Source organism: Acinonyx jubatus, chromosome E4 (assembly GCF_027475565.1).
Source record: "Acinonyx jubatus isolate Ajub_Pintada_27869175 chromosome E4, VMU_Ajub_asm_v1.0, whole genome shotgun sequence".
Lineage (NCBI taxonomy): Eukaryota > Metazoa > Chordata > Mammalia > Carnivora > Felidae > Acinonyx > Acinonyx jubatus.
Window position 1 is genome coordinate 18,517,830 of NC_069395.1, and position 15,725 is coordinate 18,533,554.

At 34.8% G+C, this 15,725-nt stretch overlaps 1 protein-coding gene across 3 annotated transcripts in view; it reads right to left on the minus strand.

The window, feature by feature from the left end:
• Positions 1–15,725, minus strand: part of BRINP3 (BMP/retinoic acid inducible neural specific 3) — a 412,309-nt gene that overhangs the window by 110,082 nt on the left and 286,502 nt on the right. The window lies entirely within an intron of this gene.

The window sequence follows — 15,725 nt, forward strand, 5'->3', positions numbered from 1 at the left end:
CATTGTCCCTTCAGTGACACATGTTGTCAGAGTCTTTACCATCTGAAACACCATCCGTTGCTTTGGCGGAAGAAGCAAACCTAACAAATTGTGTCTGGCTCAGAAAGCCTTCCTCTAGAGAATTACATTATTTCCTCTTACATTTCCTTCATCAAAACAAGTCACACGGCCATATCTAACTTTAAGGGTGATGCAAAGTCAATTTTCTTATGTATCCATAAGGAAAAGAGCCCCAAATATTTGCTGAAGAGCATGAATGACAACTTTATGTTACCTATCAATTTCATTTGCCAATTTGGAAATTTTGTTATATACCTTAAATATCTTTCTTTTCTTTTCTTTTCTTCTTTTCTTTTCTTTTCTTTTCTTTTCTTTTCTTTTCTTTATTTTCTTTTCTTTGTAATGTTTATTTATTGTTGAGAGAGAGACAGAGTGCAACTAGGGGATGGGCAGAGAAAGAGGGAGATACAGAATCTAAAGCAGGTTCCAGGCTCTGAGCTGTCAGCACAGAGCCCAACGCAGGGCTCAAACCCATGAACTGTGAGATCATGAACTGAGCCAAAGTTGGACACTTAACCAACTGAGCCACCCAGGCATCCCATATCTAATTTTAAAGATCTGATGACCACATAAAAATTTTACGGGATATACCTTGACGTTATGTTAATTTCTAATGTCCTACCATTAGATTATGTGCATGAATCCAATAACCCAGGTTAAAATTCCACATATTGCTGTCTTCATTTATCAGTGAAATAAATGGCAAAGCATTTCATGTAAAAAACAACAAAATTCACTCTACATCCATATAAAGAGTTGATTCGTTTGCTTTAGCAAAATAATGAAATTCTAAAACACAAAATGGATGGATAGAATTACTTGTTAGTTTGTAATAATAAGGGAATACCATCTAGACATTAAATGTATACAATGGAATAGTTAATATAGTTATATATAGTTAATATAGAAGTACTTAGTATACAACATTAGAAGATTTTAACAAAGTCTATGTGATCATTATGAGGCAACTGTAGAAGGTATGAATGCACTGAGTGGTCAAAGCCTTTGTCCTGTTTTCCTAAAGTTTCTATTTGAAATGAATGACCATTTTTATCAAAATGATCCAAATGGTAGCATAAAGTGCACACAACCCTGAAAGGTCATCGCATATATTCTTATAAAACTGGCCATACAGTAGCAAGTAAAAATTCCCTGAACACACAGTATTATTTATTAATCACTCTTTGCCACAGTCTATGTCTATATGAGAAAAACAAACAATAAAACACTTAATGAAGTCACTACTATTTTGTTTTTATGATACTGAATCAAAGCCTTGAATGATTTGTTTTAGACTAAACCTAAAGGATGACCAAATTATGAGTTCTAATAAATACTGACTATGATAGCTTTAGAACAAACACATGTATATATTGAGAGATAATTCTTCATAACAAATAAATTCAAAGTGATGGAAAAAGCATTACATCTTTGTGTTCTGGTGCATCTATATAATCTATCATCTTATTATGAGGAGAAATACATGGCAGTTGTTCACACTCTTATTCGGATTTGAGTGATCGGAAATAAGAAAAAAATTCCTAAAATACCTGGGTAAAAGAGGTAAAGTATTTTTGTTTTTTAGAATTGTTTTTCAGAGTTACCTTTTGAAAAGATGAATAGTCTTACAATCACTGTGACATTCAAGAGGCAGTGAATGAGGTGGATCGAAATAAATTCCTGGGCAATGTCTGGCCACACATATATTTTGTTATCTCATCCATCAATCAATCAACATATATGGTGATGTATAATGTGTCTTCTAAATATAGCACACTTTACTAGTTTTTTGTGTAATGACAAAAAGAAATATGATGTTCTCTGCCCTCAAGGAATATCAAACTTTTTTACACAGTTGGGATGATGACACTGATCTAGGTATGGAAATACATCAAGCGAACTAGAACAGGTAGATTGCACTTGGCAGACAGCCTTTCAGGATCTAAATCAGGAATCATTACATAAAACACCTGCTTGGCACTCTATAGCCATCTTATTTCAGATTATGTTAAAAAATTAATTGAAGTACAGAATAAAATTTGGTAATGGCAAAGGTGATATTCATAATAGATTAAATATGATACAGCCAGGCATTGATGAATCAGAGCAGAAATGCTGACCAATCAGAACAAACAGCAGTGAAAACCAAATTGATTTTGCTGTATCAGTCTTGAAGCTGAATACTCTGTCTAATTCTCTAGGCTGTCTCTAAGTTACAGTATATCCAATAAAAGATTCTCACAATAAATTAAAACATTCCTAGATACTGTGAGAATTGCAATTGAGACCTCATGTTGTAAAAAGCTTATTTTCTTTTCCCTGCTCTTGTAGTCTAGTCACCAATCCCTTTAAAACAAATACACTATAAATATAAGCATATGATTGCCAAGAAACTTAACCCATTAGAAGGCAATATTATATGTGATAGTCAATTTTGAATAAGAATTTTATATATAGTTCCTTTAATCTAAACAAGGCAACTGAATGACGAATGAGGTAGCCAAAATTTTAAGGGATTAAATGACTTGCTAATGATCACATAGCTTGTTGCTAAAAATGTTTGTTTGTTGAACTAATGTTCAGGTATTTAGTTGGGACAAAACAATAGGTGTAGTGGACTGAATGTGCCAAAGGTCACTTAACAATATGCACATCTCCTTTCGCTGTTAATACAGAAGACTGTAGAATTTCAGATAGGAAGGGCAAAATATATATTCCCACCTAAGAGTATCAGTTAGATGCTACAGAATATGATTTTTTTAGTTGTATCTGAAAAACAACTGTGGCCGATATTTTGGGTGTTCACAAATATTCTAGATCCTCTTCTTTTCTGGGCATATGGTAAAGTGGCATTTCTCTGTTTCCTTTGAAATTAGGCCTGGCAATGGAATGTGATCATAGGTAATGTGCATTGCTGGGAATTAATATGAATTCTCAGCAATTCACATAAGAGCCAGTGATGATTTACTGCACTCTTCCCGCTGCCTCCATAAGCAAACCACTCCAGGTGGCCACATGCCCTTCAGCCTCCATCCAGGAGTGAGGACAAGGCAGTGCCAATACTCCCACTAACCTGTGTGGGCATGCTGTATAGGCGGGAAGTGACCTCTGTTTATAGCTGAGATGGTAGAGGTTTGTTGTTGTAGTGTTACCAAGCTGATCTTGACTTACACGAAAATGGGAGCAAGGAATGGAAGGGGTGGGGTGGGCTGGAGAAAGCAAAAGCCTACAGTTGTGACACTGACTTAGTTGATCAAGAATGTGTCAAGGCCACTTTACCAGAGCTGGAATGATGACAATCCAGGTTAAGCAGTGGGAAAACGGCTAGTAAAACTCTTGCCCGTGGTAACTGGGGATGAAGATCCTGTGACCAATAAGCTCCAAGTGCCAGGGAAAATGTCATAAAATAGAATGTTCGATTGCTAATGGCTGCTTCTGGTAAGGGATGACCAGGTATTGTCCTCTGTCTCAGTGACACATTGCTCCGGGCGGAGGCTGCACCGTCAGCCTAAGGCCTGGAGTGAAGAGACATACAGGAGACCCTGCAGCCCACTCACGACGCACAAGTGGTATGAGGAAAAGACAAATGGTAACGTCAAACTTCAACATGAGCTTTGGATTCTGCATTTGTATAGCATTGCCTAGCTTTTGTGTCTGAAGTACTACCTCAGACTTAGAAAAGAATTAGGGAGTTTACAAGCAGAAATAAAAGGGAATAAGTAGAGAAGCAATGAAGCAGGTAGAGTTTGAAAGTGGGAACTGCTTTTCACCTCCCAATATTAAAATGAATGACTCTGTTACAACAATCAATGTCTCATAACAAATATAACGTTTATTTATTTTTGAGACAGAGAGAGACAGAGCATGAGTGGAGGGAGGGACAGAGAGAGAGGGAGACACAGAATCAGAAGCAGGCTCCAGGTTCTGAGCTGTCAGCACAGAGCCCGACTCGGGGCTCGAACTCACGGACCGTGAGATCACGACCTGAGCCGAAGTTGGATGCTTAACCGACTGAGCCACCCAGGCACCCCTTCATAACAAATATAAAATTTAGTATCTGGCCTCACGTTTTTTTTCACAACCGCAGAATAGATTAATGTGTCTTACAGAATTTGCCCAAAAAAGGTGTAGCACTCAGCACATATTCTTAATTGGACAAGGCACAAGTAAAGAAGTCTAAGAAAATCCCATGATTCAAATGAGAGAGGTAGGAAAGGAAATAGGATGGAAAAGAAAAGAAAAGAAAAAAAACAAATATGGAAGGCATCTCTAGGAAAAACTGTGGGTGTGGCTGTTGGCCCATGGAATTGATTGAATTCAAATGGATAAAAGAGCAGCAAATTTTTACATAAGTTGTGCTGCCAAAGAACCCATGAACCAGGGTTAAAAAAAAAAAATGTGAAGTTTAAGATTTAAAATGACCTTCCAATGTTTGGGCAGAAAGCAGACTAAGAAAGTGGTTCCCCAGTCACATTTTCTGATTCTCACCTCACATGTGACTAAGGAGGAAATGGAATAGAAAGATCACATATACTTTGGAATTTGGAAACGGTCAACAAGAGAGCCACCCCCAGAGATAAAAATTGAGGACAAATCAAGGGATATTCCCAGGTCTGGGGCCCTCAATATGTCTTCGGAATAGAATTTCATCATTGGTACCAACAAGATTGTTTTGTGTTCCCTGTTTTTCCTCTTTCTAGGTGGAGGTGCTCACTGTAATTATCCTGGTTGATTCTATCTTGGTGTATGGTATGTCTGGGACACATAACTTGCTGTTTGGTTCGTGTCTCTGTAAAAAAAGAAACCACATATGGATTGGATTAAGAGGTTGCCAAGTATCACTCCTCTGAGCTCAACACAGTAATAGATGGGACTTAGGTTCTGTCTTTCATGGGGATGCGGGTTCTGCATCTGAGAAGAGGAGGAAATTGAATATCTAGTAATCAGAACAATGGAGTGTGAAATCATTACAACTTTTTATAAATATTAAGGATCTCTTTTAAGGAAAAAGATCCCTCTTTAGGTAGGCAAGGATAACTTGTTTTGACCAATGAAATTTAGCATTGGTGTTACGTATCACTTTTTGGCTAAGCTTTAAGACTTAATACACGCATCGCCTGCCATGTTATTTTCCTTCTCTGTGGTGATCACTCTTCCCCATGGGGCCTGGTCTGTCAGCCTGAGCCTTAGAACGAGGGCAGAGAGCAAAATTGCCAGCAAAGTTGCCATAGTCATGTGAGGAAGAAATAAACATTGATGTTACAATCCAAAGATATTTGGGGTTGTTGATTACTGCAGTTATTACTAGCCTGTCCTGAATGGCAGATCATCTCAAAGTCCCTACACAATGAAGGAAGTTTAACTGGTTCATGTAACTGAAACTAAAGAAAAGGTGACCTTGAAGCAGGAGTGATTTAACAGCACAACAATGTCACCAAAGAAATATATTTTTCTGTCCTGCATGGGTCAAGCAATTCCTATAGTTGCAAGATGGTGCTCTACAGGTCTTATGACTATGCTCTTCTTATCTAAGAAGAAAAATTAGTAACATTCCCTATAGCTATAGTGGAAAAAATAGGCATCTTTCATCTCCTTCAAATACTCCTGGGAAATATATTTCTGGGTCTCATTGACCCAATTTTTCACGTGTCTTAAACTGATCTATGTAGCTAAGGGAGTGGATTCTGGTGATTTGCTTGCATTAATCAGAGTGCAATTCTGGATCTCAGTATGAGCTAAGTACCATACACGGCAATACTACGAATGGGAATGGGGGCAGTTCCTCAAAGAAAATTTGAGGCTCTTTAGTGGTGAATACTAAGCAGCAAACAGTAAGGTTTCATTAAAGATTATAACATGTAAACTGGACAGTTAAAATTCAAGGGTTTTATTCAGATGCACTTATTTTCTCTGGAAAATATTGTTTTTCTGTAAAGTTATAATTAACTATCATCTGAAGGAGAAACTGCTCTGGGGAAAGAAAATTAATAATAGTCTATATTTAAAAAAACATTTGTAAATAAAGTTAACACAACTTTTATAGTCCATACAATTTCTCTTTATAACATTAGAAAGTTTATCCATTTTTCAGATGAAGTGTCAAATGGACAGTGTTCTCTAAAAGTAACACCTAAACACTTTCCATTACAAGGTGGCCTCCAGCTGTCATTCCTGGTTTATTAAACGAATATCCTTACATTTAATAGGACATGATTCTGATAGAGATTTATGTTGACAACATACAGTACACCTTAGATTTCCCACATACCAAGTGATGACACAATTTCTCCAAAGAGTAAAGATGTCATGTCAAAAAATTCTAAAAGATTTGTGCTGTATGTAAAGCCCTTTATTTTTTTAAGATTAGTTACTACTTAAAGATTAGCTATCACTTGTATCATTATATTCCATAGTTGTAGCTTAAATAATTAAGTTTCTTATTCATCCAAAGAAGAATTAAGGATAACTTAGGATATTATATGGGAAAGATGCTATATTGTTACCTAGATAGTGGTTATTTTTCTAGTAATTTTAGTAAATGATGGCATGATCCAAACCAAAATGAATTTTAAGTTTATTTATTTAGATACATCTCTAAAACTGTAAGGTCTTCCAGGTTTTTCATTAGGATAGAATTCCTGACCAAAACCTGGGTAGCAATTGGCAAAAATATTGTTTTTTTCAAATTATATAGGAGACATCAATGTTTGTTTGGTTACTGTTACTGTGTGCACATGTTTCGTTTGCTGTCTGCATCTATATCTCCCTACGCCTTTCCCTGTATCTCTATCCTAGATCCTTTCTTTCACTATAATTGCTGTTGCATATATGCCACCATTGTTTCTTATTGAACAACATTAATTTGTTTCTGAAAATATAAAGGTAGAGAATAAATACATTTATTCAAATATAGTTCTTACAACCAAAATTCTCTCAGGTTGCAAGATATGAAAAAAATACATTCTATTTTAAAATTTTCTGACACCTTTTTGGCAGGCTGTAAAAGGCATGTTTTCGAGGACTTGTATTACAAAACAAAATGAATCATATATAACCAAATATAAAAATGGCTTAACAACGTACACTAATCTGGTCAGCTGATTTAATTTTATACTTGGTGATAAGAGAAAACACACAAAACAGAAATGTATTTACAAACAAGTTATCCTGCTCCAATAGAATCTGAAATGTATTTTTTCTTCAGCTTCTATAAAAATATATTTTAGATTCGTTAATTGCTTGCATTAAAAAGTTGTCAAGTAAACTTAAATATTTGAAAATCACCTTATCATCATTCTTAATCAAAATGATATAAGTTGGTGCATTTCCTTACAATCAAAGTACTTAGAATAAAATCTATTCACTTATAGGAGCCTGTGGGTGATGAGATCATTTGAAAACCTTTTCCCAATGCAATATCTGCCTTTTTATATTTTGCTTATGTCTAAGAGGCAAAAAAAGGAAATTCTCTTTCTCAGGAAAAAACTCTTCTCAAAACTATCAAGTGTGCTCTTCCATACATTTCACTAGTTTTGAAAGGAGTCCAGTAAAAATATTTTACCTGTTGTGTGCGTAAATAAATGTGGTTTTACCAAAGATGTAGTGTACTAATAAAAAGTTTAGACTCATTCTTTATCTTTATGTTGAAATTGAAAAAAAAACACCTCAATATTATCTATCATGAATCAAAAAATTACACCAAAGTAGGGTCACTCCTCAAATTGAATTTGATTCAGCTAAATAAATACACTATATACCAATTGAAACAAAAAAAAATATTATGTTTTTTCTTTTTTTTTAATTTATTTTTTTTTCAACGTTTATTTATTTTTGGGACAGAGAGAGACAGAGCATGAACGGGGGAGGGGCAGAGAGAGAGGGAGACACAGAATCGGAAACAGGCTCCAGGCTCTGAGCCATCAGGCCAGAGCCTGACACGGGGCTCGAACTCACGGACCGCGAGATCGTGACCTGGCTGAAGTCAGAGGCTTAACCGACTGCGCCACCCAGGCGCCCCTATTATGTTTTTTCAATATTGTAAATAGTTTCAGAAATATCATCCAAACATAGATTGATTCAGTAAATCATTTTTTTTTTTTCAACATTGACACAATTGAACCAATATGGTAAGAATCTGGTTTTAACCCGAGATGGACAGTACACACAGGAGTTAAGATGAAAAAGTCTGACTTCTTTTTTTTTTTTTTTTTTGATAGTGGTGGGGTGAAAAAGTCCGACTGTAATTAGCATTAGCTTTTAGCTAGTAGTTCAGAGCCTCTGGCCATTGAATATTTCTGACTAATTTTTCACCAATTACATATTTTGGCACATAACATATAATGAGCATTAAAAATGTTTACTTTGTTCAATTATTCTGGGTATGTCCTTCTGATTATTTACATGCCAGGATTCTTGCTCTTAATTTTTAATTTGTATTAAATTATGATATAAATAGAGTAAGATGCACATATAGTAGGTGTGAACTCAGAATTTTCAAAAACGGAACATGCCATTGTAGCAGCCTCCGGAGTGAGGGATAATGACTTTTTAGCACCAAAGAAGCACCTCAGACCCTCATCTGTCACATCAGCACTTGCCTCAACAAAGGAACTGAAGCCCCCACTTGGACTAGGATAGTTGCACTTTGCTTATTTTTATACTTCATATAAATGGAATCACATAGTACGTATACTTTTGCTTTTGGTCTTTTGCTCAATTTGATACTTAGATTTATTTATATCATCCTGGGTAGATCATTTATTCACTTAGCTTCATAGAATTCCATTGTGTAAATGTGATTTTTTTACTCTTTTCCTCTTGATAGGCATTTTGATATTTTCTACTTTCAGAGTGTTGACAATAATGTCCCTTCCCCTTCTCTTTCCCTTTCCCCTGTCTCTTCCCCTCCCTCCACTTCTTTCTCTTTTTCTTCCCCTTCTTCCTTTCTTTTTTTTTAATTTTAGCCATTCTAGTAGGTAAGTAGTGCTATCATGAGTGGCTTTATGACTCTACTTTCCTTTTTTTTTTATTACTAATGCTATTGAACACTTTGTTGTGTAATTATTTTCCATCTGGAGTTCCTCTTTTTCAAGGTGTTGAAATACTTTGACCATTTCTTTATTGATTTTTTTAAACGATTAGAAAGATTTCTGTATATATTATCCATAGGAGTTCCTTGTTTGACAAATGTCTTGCAAATATGTTCTCCTTCTATATAAATTGCCTTCTCATTTTTTTAAGTTTATTTTTTTATTTTGAGGGAAAGAAATAGAGCACAATGAGGGGAGGGGCAGAGAGAGAGAGGGAGAAAGAGAATCCCAAACTTGTTCCATGCTAAGAACTCAGAGACTGATTTGGGGCTCAAACTCACAAATCACAAGATCATGACTGAGCCAAAACCAAGGGTCAAATGCTTAACCAACTGAGCTAACCAGGTGCCCCCTGCCTTCTCATTTTTAATGCTGTTTTTAATTACAGAAATTTTAAATTTCTTTTTTTTTTTTTGTATTTTACTGTCAATATTTGGGATTTTATTCACAACATTCACTAAATTTTGAACAGGTTTCTTCTTGACTACAGGCCCCTGATTTCCCTTTTTGTATGAAAATTTGCATTGGTAAATTCTTTCTGTGTCCTTTTTAAGACATAAATCCTTTATAAACCATAAAGACTTTCTCAAGGATCTGGGAGTGACCTCTTGGAAATGTAATCATCCAAAGAAAAGAAGATAGTACCTCTATTCTCCAGCCTCTGGGGGAAAGTAGAAGACAAATTTAAATAAGGGGCAATTAGCAAACACAGCTAGCTTAATCATGTTGACCAGCTTTCCTGGTCATGTTTTCTTGTACTTTACCATGAGCTAATCCCAATGTTTTAAAAATCCTCCCTCATTTTGTTTCAGAGGATTTGAGTTCAACTTCTCTTCCCTACTGTAAGTCTCTCTCCTTACTCTCATTTTTTTTTAATGTTTATTTATTTTTGAGAGAGAGAGAGAGAGAGAGAGAGAGAGGCAGATAGAGATGGAGACAGAATCCAAAGCAGGCTCCATCCAGGCTCTGAGCTGTCAGCATAGAGCCCCACACAGAATTCAAACTCACAAACTGCAAGATCATGACCTGATGCTTAACTAACTGAGCCACCCAGGCGCCCCAATTACAATAGTCTTAAATAAAGTCTAACTTGACTAGTTAACTGATGGGGTACAATTTTCATTTTGTAGTTCATATAAATTAATAATTATATTTCTGTTGGATTGACTGTTTTATTAGCATAAAATATTTTATTTCAATTAATACATCTTGTATTATAAATTAGCACTTTTAGCTAGGTTTACATTACATATTTTTTCCACCCTTTAACCTCAATTTATCTATGTCCTTAGCATGTCACTAGTAAATAACAAATAATCTTTTATTACTATTATTGTTATTATTATTGCTATGTTATTTTAACCAGTACTGTGGTCTTTTATTTAGAATATTTAATGTGATAAGAAAAATATAATATTTAATATAAATTACCATTATAGTGGGATTATATCTGACCAGTTACAATTTATTGAAAGGACAATCTAAACTTATCCCTTTATAACTGGATTATCTACTTGATACAGATGATTCTTCTTCTATTTTCTACTTTATTGTCTTTTGTGGGGGTAATAAAATATTTTTATTTGATTTCATTCTTCTAGATTTTAAGCATTTTTCCTTATTTTAGAATTATCATAGAGATTATGAATATATGTCTTTGATTTATTTCACTCTAATACAAATTACATCACTTAACACATCCTTAGCAATAGGAGCACCTTGGAATACTGAGAATATTAATTCCTTCCATTCATCACTCATTATTATACTATTGTAATATATCAAAATTCTATATACATCTATATTGTTTCCACATCACATTATAATTATTATTTTGTACAGTTGATATTCACTTGTATTCACTCTCATATATTTGCTTACTCTATTATTCCTCTTCCTCTTTGCATTTCTATGTCTTTACCCAGCATTTCTTGTCTGAACACATCTTTATTTTCAGCCTCAGTTTTGAAAAACTGTGGACTGGTAAATAATTATAAATCAATAGTTATTTTTTTTATTTTTAAAGATGTCAAAATCTTTTGTTTTTTGATGAGTCAGACCTATTATTACTCCACTGAGAGTAATGTCTTTTTTTTTCTGTAATTATATTGAAAACTATTTTCTGCCCTTTTCTCCCCAACAGTTTCTCTATGATGTGTCTATCTGTGATTTTCTTTTTATTTATCTTTCTTTGTGTTTGTGTTTGCTGTGCTTTTTTATCTATAGGTTGACTTGTATGGATTCTTAGTTAAAAACAAATTGTATCCATTATGTCTCTGCATATCGTTTATGCCATTTTACCATCTACTCCTCCTATGCCTCAGATTAAAATATATGTTAGACCTTTTATGCATGTCTCCAATATTTTGTGATTGCTTTCCTCACTGCTTCCATTTTGTCTGTTCTATTCATCTGTTTTCACATTCACTAACCTTGCCATCCATTGTGCCAAAACTCTTATTAAAAAGACTGAGCTAGGGGCGCCTTGGTGGCGCAGTCAGTTGAGCGTCCGACTTCAGCCAGGTCACGATCTTGCGGTCCATGAGTTCGAGCCCCGCGTCAGGCTCTGGACTGATGGCTCGGAGCCTGGAACCTGTTTCCGATTCTGTGTCTCCCTCTCTCTCTGCCCTTCCCCTGTTCATGCTCTGTCTCTCTCTGTCCCAAAAATAAATAAAAAACGTTGAAAAAAAAAAAAAGACTGAGCTATTGATTTCAGTTACCGTACTTTTATGTTTTAGAATATCCTTTAGTCCACCTCTGTAGATTCCAAATCTTGGTGAATGTTTCAACATCTTCATCTACACTATCATTTCTTTCCTTTACTTTTTTGAACATTTTAATAACAATTATCTGAAATCTTTTCTACTAATTTCAATATTGGAGTCATCTGACATCTATTGCCTGGTTTCTTTTCTCTTTGACATTATCTACAAGGTCTTCTGTGCTCACATATGTTGTAAATTAGGGTTTTATGTCCATCATATATCAAAAGAACTGCAGACTCTTTAGAAAATCTTTCAACCTCAAGAGGCCACCTTCTCCATATTTAACAGATGCTATGGGGTTTAATTTTTTCAGGGTCAACTCCTTAAGATCAAGATTTAAACTGCATTAGTGCTGGGCTATAATTATATAGGACTCAATCTACTTCTGGGTCTCCCCTGTTGTTAAAGTGTGGTTCTTTCAAACTTTCAATTATCCACCTTTTGAGCATTTGCTTCTTCAGGTCTGTAACACTGCAAAGATTCCATTTTATCACTGAGAGACTTTAGTTTATCTCTTCAGTCATCTGCCACAGGTAGATTCAAAATAAGACAAACATTTTTAAAGAGGAGACTGGCCATGAAATTAAAAGCCTTTAAGTCTCCAATATTCTCTCTTTGATCTACACTAAATGCAAAATATTCTTCTGGTTTCAGTGTTCTGGAAGAGCAGCATTTTCCAAGAGCTAATCCTAGGTTCTCAGCTTCTAGCTCTGACTGGAACTGATAAATGTGTCCCAGGGAAAAGCAGCTATAGAAACTGTGTCAATTCATCATTTTCTGTAGGGGTTTTCCATCCTTGCCCGTTTTATTTTCAAGCTCCTCCTTTTCGAGAGTTTTTGTCTTAAGCTCTTGAAAGTCTGTGATAAACTTCTTTCCACTTTCAGAGACTTTTGAATCATTTTATAGCATCTAACACTGTCTAAAATTCAGCAAATACCTTGTATTAAAACTGAACTTCTTTAGGTCCATCAGATCTAGAATTTTGTCACTCCGATGTCCACAACCACTGAAAGTTTTGCAGGTTTATCTTTCTTACTTCAGCCACTCTTTGAGTGGCTAAATGCACAGTCCTCAGATTCTACTCTAAATCAAGAACTGTCAAATGTTCACAGAACTAAGTAAATTAGTGAATAAAAGAAAGGAAGGAAAGAAGCAGGGAGGGAGGGAGGAAGGGAGGGAGAGACAGAAGGAGGAGGGAGGAGGGGAGAAAGAAAGGAGGGAAAGAAAAATGTGAATCGCCAGCTTATACCTCCGGTCAGAAATTTTATTTCAGTTAGTTTTGTTGCTTTTGTGACCTATTACATGCGTAAAAATATAATTTAAAAAATTATTTACCTTCCTAGCACTATCAGTGGAAGTGCTGCCTTACTTCAATATCCTACATTCTACCTGGAAACAAAATCCAAATGCTCTTTTGGTGATTTGTATTTTAATAAACTTTGCTTTAAAAAAATTTAATGTTTATTTATTTTTGAAAGACAGAGACAGATGCGAGCGGGGAGGGGCAGAGAGAGAGAGAGAGACACACAGAATCTGAAGCAGGCTCCAGGCTCTGAGCTGTCAGCACAGAGCCCAATGTGGGGCTTGAACTCATAAACTGTGAGATCATGACCTGAGCTGAAGTCAGATGCTTAACTAACTGAGCCACCCAGGTGCCCTCTATTTCAATAAATTTCCAAGGCAAAATAAAAAAGTGTAGCATTCCTGTGTGAATTCCACAAATATAGAGAGGCCCAGAGGATTCCCTGATCTAACCTATCATACACTGTACTATGAAATGGAAGTTGTTGTTGTTGTTTTTAATTTAAACCCAGGGAGACTACCGTATATTATAATTTATCTAAAAGTGCTGTATTCCATAATTATTTTTAAACATCAGATGGTATGCATGAATAAAACATTACAAATGTCTCAGGCATGGTATCTGAGTATTCTACCGGGAAAATTGGAAAGAAAAATTTGAGATTAGAAATTCATTAGGTTTATTCCTAGATAGCTTATTGGTTTTGGTGCAATTATAAATAGGATTGATTCTGTAATTTCTCTCTCTGTTGCTTCATCATTGGTGTATAGAAATGCAACAGATTTATGTACATTGGTTTTGTGTCCTGTGATCTTACTAAATTTTTTTATCAGTTCTAGCAGGTTTGTGTGTGTGTGTGTGTGTGTGTGTGTGTGTGTGTGTGTGGAATCTTTTGGACTTTTTATAGAGAGTATCATATCATCTGCAAATACTGAAAGTTTTACTTCTTCCTTGTTCATTTGGATGCCTTTTGCACTGTTGGTGGGAATGTAAACTGGTGCAGCCACTTTGAAAAATAATATGAAAATTGAAAAAATTCAATATTTTCAAAAATATTGAAAAACAATATGAGGACTTCTCAAAAAGTTAACAACAGAACTACCCTGTGAGCCAGCAAATTGCACTACTATGTATTTACCCAAAGAATAGAAAAATACTCATTCAAAGGGATACATGCACCTCAATGTTTATAGCAGCATTATCTACAAAGGCCAAATTATGTAAATGGTCCATGTGCCCATTGACTGGTGAATGGATAAAGAAGACGTTATACTCAGTCATAAAAAGTGAAATCTTGCCATTTGCAGTGACGTGGCTGCAGATGGAAATAAGTCAGTCAGAGAAAGACAAATAACATATGAGTTCACTCATATATGGAGTTTAAGAAACAAAACAAACAAAAGGGAAAAAAAAAAGAGAGAGGAAGGCAAACCAAGAAACAGAGTCTTAGCTATAAAGAGCAAATTGATGGTTACCAGAGGGAGGTAGGTGGGGGATGAATTAAACAGGTGATGGGTATTAAGGCGTGCGCTTGGGATGAGCACCCATTATTGTATGAAAGTGTTGAATCACTATACTGTACACTTGAAATTAATATTACACTGTATGTTAACTTAGTGGATTTTAAATTAAAACTTAAAAAAAGAAAAAATATATAAACTATAGAAAGAGAGATTCATAAGATTTTCCAACAATTTCAAGGGGATAAGGACCTTTGATTCTAAACATTTCTTCCTGTTTATATAAATAGAAATATTTATATTTGAAAATATTTATAATTGAAAAGTGTTACTTATTAAGCACTATTTTGATCAAAATATACCTCAAGAATTTCTAAATTCATCAATCCTTCCTACATTTATTTGCCTATCCTTTTATTTTATAATTTGGTGGTTCTATTCCACAAAAAGATGTTTTGTTGCAACCATCAATTGTATTGTTTCTTATCTGATGTTAGCTGTGGATGTCCTAGATGGTCCTAGATGGTCTTTATTTTGTTGAGAAATGTCCCTTCCATGCCTAATTTGTTAAGTTCTTTTATCATGAATGGATGTTGAATTTTGTTGTCACTTTTTAAGTATGTTTGGGTAATCCAATCACCAGAAGAATTCTAACACTCAGTCCTATAAGTCTGGCCTCTTGGAAGTTAAAACCTCTTTTGCCCATTTGAAAGTTAGACATGCCCAACACTTTTGAGTAATTACTATGCAATTATCCTCACCATAATCTAAGGATTTTAATTATTCTTTTATCTTGTATTATTATATATGCTTTTATCAACATTTTCAATTTTATGTTGAGGCATTCTTAATCTTTTATTAAAATTCAGTGCTTTATGAAATGAAAGCTATTACAGGCTATGTAATCAATAAGAAACAATATTGAAAGCACATATACACACTCATAAAAATTCAGATATAACAAAAACAAAAACCCACAAACATAAATCAAAATTGATTTAAATTTGATTAAAAAATAAAGAGTTCAATGAAGGTGCACATTCATGAA